The sequence below is a fragment of the Moschus berezovskii genome, chromosome 14 (assembly GCF_049115385.1).
Source record: "Moschus berezovskii isolate FMDL1 chromosome 14, NW_MosBer_1.0, whole genome shotgun sequence".
NCBI classification, from domain to species: Eukaryota; Metazoa; Chordata; class Mammalia; order Artiodactyla; family Moschidae; genus Moschus; species Moschus berezovskii.
Window position 1 is genome coordinate 86,857,240 of NC_142473.1, and position 5,257 is coordinate 86,862,496.

At 43.8% G+C, this 5,257-nt stretch overlaps 1 pseudogene; it reads right to left on the minus strand.

Moving 5' to 3' along the window:
- Positions 1-1,046: 1,046 nt before the first annotated feature.
- LOC148775785 (olfactory receptor 5B2-like) lies at positions 1,047-1,980 on the minus strand (annotated as a pseudogene).
- Between the last annotated feature and the right edge of the window lie 3,277 nt (positions 1,981-5,257).

The following is a 5,257-nucleotide window of genomic DNA, read 5'->3' on the forward strand; positions in this document are numbered from 1 at the left end:
ACCCACTCCAGTATTGTTGCCTGGGAAATCCTGTGGGCAGAGGAGCCTCTCAGGCTACCTGGCATGCTAGAGTCCACAGGGTCACAAAGAGTCAGACACGTCTTTGTTACTGAACAACAACTCTCGGGGCATTTTAAACACTGTGAAATGTGTGGTCAGCTGTGAAGAGCTGAACGTGCTTTTATTTTCCTCCATTTTTCTTCTAGTGTTTTCATCCTTTCATAAAACCAAATGTTTGGTTTTTCATTCTTCAAAATGACTCAGTCAAGACAGAAATAACTCCATTTAAATGTGGTATTTATGTGTCTTTCAATAATGTGTTGGAGAAGGAAATGGCAACCCACTCCAGTATTCTTGCCTGGAGAATCCCAGGGACGGAGGAGCCGGGTGGGCTGCCATCTACGGGGTTGCACAGAGTTGGACACGACTGAAGGGACTTAGCAGCAGCAGCAGCAACAGCAATAATGTGTGCCAATAAGGCACATACTTTCATTTAGAGTCACAAAATATTTCTCTAATTAGGACTCTTAGAAGACATATTCAGCTAAATAAATAAATTAAACATAAGTGTACATTCTAATACCCAAACGTTATCCTAAGTTATTTTACCTACACTTTATCACTACCTACCTACACTTCATCACTGGCATTTACACCACTGTCATGTGTGTGACCACATGCCTCGTGCCCACATGAAGCATGTGTATGTGTTTCTGATCACAGCCTTGTTTGTCTCACTGATTTATGTGTGTGTTTGTACTGACATGTGGTAGAGAAAAAGCCTATGTGGCAAGTGAATAAATCAAATCCATGACTAAGGTTTTTCAGAAGCAAGACCCAAAACATCTTATTCTTTCCCTGAGCTACATTATTTCAAGTATTACATTTCTGGACATTTTTTATTATCCCTAAACAACGTATTTTTGAAGTGGTAAGGCTAAAACTTTAGGAATTAAATGCATTGTACAGCTAAAAAGAGAGAATAGAACGACGTGAGAGAGATGAAACTACATTGCTTTTCATTATTCAACATTAAAATGCAAATCCTAGAGCGAGTTTTGCTTCCCCCAAGCCTTCTTGATCACACTTTTCCCCTCCTTGTTCCTCAGGCTGTAGACTGTAGGGTTCAGCATGGGGACGACCACAGCATGGAACACAGAGGCCACTTGGTCTGTGTCCATGGAGTGACTGGAGCTGGGCTGTAAGTACGTGAAGATGACTGTCCCATAGAAGATGTTGACTGCGAGAGGTGACTAGCGCAGGTGGACAAAGCTTTTTGGTATCCCTTAGCCGAGTGCATCTTCAAGACAGTGATAAATATGAGAAGGGAGGAAATAAATATTACCAGAAGAGCAAAAAAGACATTAAAGCTTGAAATTAAAACGAGAACCACCTCCCTAACATGTTTATCAGAGCAAGAGAGAGCCATGACAGCTGGAATATCACAGAAAAAGTGATGGACCACATTGGACTTACACAGAGAAAGGCTGAATGTGCCCCCAACATGGATGGAGGTGTTCACGAATCCACAGACGTAGGAGCCTATGGCCAGACGGCCACACACACTTTGTCTTCATAGGAGCCTATGGCCAGACGGCCACACACACTCGTCTTCAAGGTGTAATGTAGGGGTTTACACACTGAGGCATGGCGATCATAGGCCATTGCAGCTAGGAGGAAATTTTCCACACTGGCAAAGGCTGCGAAAAAGAATATCTGAGCAGCACAGGCATTGTACGAGATGACCTTGTCTGCTCTAAGAAACCCAGCCATCACTTTCGGTGTGACAGCTGAGGAGTAGCCAAAGTCCACCAAAGACAGATTAATGATGAAAAAGTACATCGGGGTGTGGAGACGGGAGTCCAACAGGATCAGTGTGATCACCCCCAGGTTTCCAAAAACACTGATGAGGCAAATGAGGGTGAACACAATAAAGAGGGGAATTTGAAGTTCTGGAGCATTGGTTAGACCCTGTGCCATTCTCCATGGGAATATTCTAAATTCTCTGTAGTAATGAGAAAGCAAAGAGCACGAGGTAACCAGCAAAGAGTTTGCACTGGAATTATCGAAACACCCTGTTATTTTATCATTTTATGATGGCAATAAATTATTCTTCATGATTCTCTGATCTAGAGCATAGATTTGAAACAAAAAACCTAGCAAATATCTTATTGTTACATACCGATTTATCATATAGCTTACATAATTTACTTTTTTGGAGTCCAAAGTCACTGCAGATGGTGACTGCAGCCATGAAATTAAAAGATACGTTCTCCTTGGAAGAAAAGTTATGACCAACATAGACAGCATATTAAAAAGTAGAGACATTACTTTGCCAACAAAGGTCTGTCTAGTCAAAGCTATGGTTCCAGTAGTCAGGTATGGATGTGAGAGTTGGATTATAAAGAAAGCTGAGTCCCCAAAAACTGATGCTTTTGAACCATGGTGTTGGAGAGGACTGTTGAGAGGCCCTTGGACAGCAAGGAAATCCAACAAGTCAATTCTAAAGGAAATCAGTCCTGAATATGCATTGAAAAGACTGATGCTGAAGCTGAAACTCCAATATTTTGGCCACCTGATGCGAAGACCGGTCTGTCTTGGGTGGCCCCACACAGCATGGCTTAGCTTCATTGAGTTAGACAGGACTGTGGTCCATATGATCAGATCAACTAGTTTTTTGTGATTATGATTTCAATGTGTCTGCCCTCTAATGCCCCCTCCCAATACCTACCCTCTTATTTGGGTTTCACTTACCTTGGTCGTGAAGTATCTCTTCACAGCTGCTCCAGCAAAGTGCAGCTGCCCTACCTTACCTTGGACGAGGGGTATCTCCTCAAGGCCGTCCCTCCTGACCTTGAATGTGGAGTAGCTCCTCTCGGCCCTCTTGTGCCCGAGCAGCCACCCCCTCTTGGACATGGGACAGCTCCTCTCAGCCACCGCCCTAACCTTGGGCGTGGGGTAGCTCCTCTTGGCCATGATTCTGCACGTAGTCGGTTGCGCCGGGGCTGGCGTCTCTCGCGTCTACACCGTGTCTATGCCAAAGCCTTTGACTGTGTGGATCACAATAAACTGTGGAACATTCTGGAAGACATGGGAATACCAGACCACCTGACCTGCCTCTTGAGAAACCTGTATGCAGGTCAGGAAGCAACAGTTAGAACTGGACATGGAACAACAGACTGGTTCCAAATAGGAAAAGGAGTGCGTCAAGGCTGTATATTGTCACCTTGCTTATTTAACTTATATGCAGAGTACATCATGAGGAATGCTGGGCTGGAAGAAGCACAAGCTGGAATCAAGATTGCCGGGAGAAATATCAATAACCTCAGATATGCAGATGACACCACCCTTATGGCAGAAAGTGAAGAGGAACTCATAGGCCTTTTGATGAAAGTGAAAGAGGGGAGTGAAAAGGTTGGCTTGAAGCTCAACATCCAGAAAACGAAGATCATGGCATCTGGTCCCATCACTTCATGGGAAATAGATGGTGAAACAGTGGAAACCGTGTCAGACTTTATTTTTTGGGGCTCCAACATCACTTCGGATGCTGATTGCAGCCATGAAATTAAAAGACGCTTACTCTTTGGAAGGAAAGTTATGACCAGCCTAGATAGCATATTAAAAAGCAGAGACATTACTTTGCCAACCAAGGTCCGTCTAGTCAAGGCAATGGTTTTTCCCGTGGTCATGTATGGGTGTGAGAGTTGGACTGTGAAGAAAGCTGATTGCCAAAGAATTGATGCTTTTGAACTGTGGTGCTAGAGAAGACTCTTGAGAGTCCCTTGGACTACAAGGAGATCCAACCAGTCCATTCTAGAGGAGATCAATCCTGGGTGTTCATTGGAAGGACTTATGCTAAAGCTGAAGCTCCAATACTTTGGCCACCTCATGCGACGAGTTGACTCACTGGAAAAGACTCTGATGCTGGGAGCAATTGGGGGTGGGAGGAGACGGGGACGACAGAGAATGAGATGGCTGGATGGCATCACCGACTCGATGGACATGAGTTTGAGTGAACTCCGGGAGTTGGTGATGGACAGGGAGGCCTGGCGTGCTGTGGTTCATGGGGTGGCAAAGAGTCGGACATGACTGAGCGACTGAACTGAACTGAACTGAACTGATGCGAAGAACTGACTCATTTGAAAAAACCCTGATGTTGGGAAAGATTGAAGGTGGGGGAAGAAGGTGATGACAGAGAATGAGATGGTTGGATGGCATCACCGACTTGATAGACATGAGTTTGAGTGAGCTCCAAGAATTGGTGATGGACAGGGAGGCCTGGTGTGCTGCAGTTCAGGTCGTCGCAAAGAGTTGGAGATGACTGAGCAACTGAACTGAACTGATCCGATAGTTACATATTATTGAAGCTGCAAGGTCCATACAGAGTACAAGCATTGCACAACTTCCCATTTGTTCAGATGAACAAACTAAGGTGCAGAAAGAGGTTATAATTTGTTTAAGATCATATATTTACCATAAACTCGTCTCCCAAGTCTGATAACTTGAATCTGTTAACAGTTTACATTTATATAGTGCTCATTCTCAGTACACATTTACATTTAATATGTTGGGCTTCCCTAGTGGCTCAGACAGAAAGAACCTGCCTATAATGTAGGAGACCTGGGTTTGATCCCTAGGTCAGGAGGATTCCCTGGAGATAGAAATGGCACCCACTCCAGTATTCTTGCCAGAAGAATCCTGCGGACAAAGGATCCTGGAGGGCTACAGTCCATGGGGTTGATGTTAAAAATTGCTTGATCCTCTTAACAGTCACACAAAAAGTTAAGTGTTTTATGGAACCTTATAAGTGACAGAGTGAAGCTTTGACTCAAAGGCAGAGCATGGACTCTGGAGAAAGGTACATATATATTTAAAAAGCAGACCCACCGTTTACTATTTGGGAGACATTCATAAAATAACTTCTTAGAGCCTTTCTTTCTCTATATGCAAAATGAAAAGTTTAATAGGACTTCTAAAATTGGATTATTACAGTAGTTAGATGAGAGAATACATTTTTTAAAAAGCCCAACATTGGTGTTCACCACAATCCTAGTGATTTACTATGTGTGGTCTCATTGAGATAAGACGGCAGTCTCCATCTCGGTTTAGGAAACGTGGGTGGTGACATGTAGGGTCCCAAGAAGTGGGTGAGGTTGACCAAATCTCATTTGACCCATGAGATTCTAATTTGGCCAATTAGAATCATACACTAAAAGCTATGAGTTTGGGGCTTCCCTGGTGGCTCAGACAGTAAAGA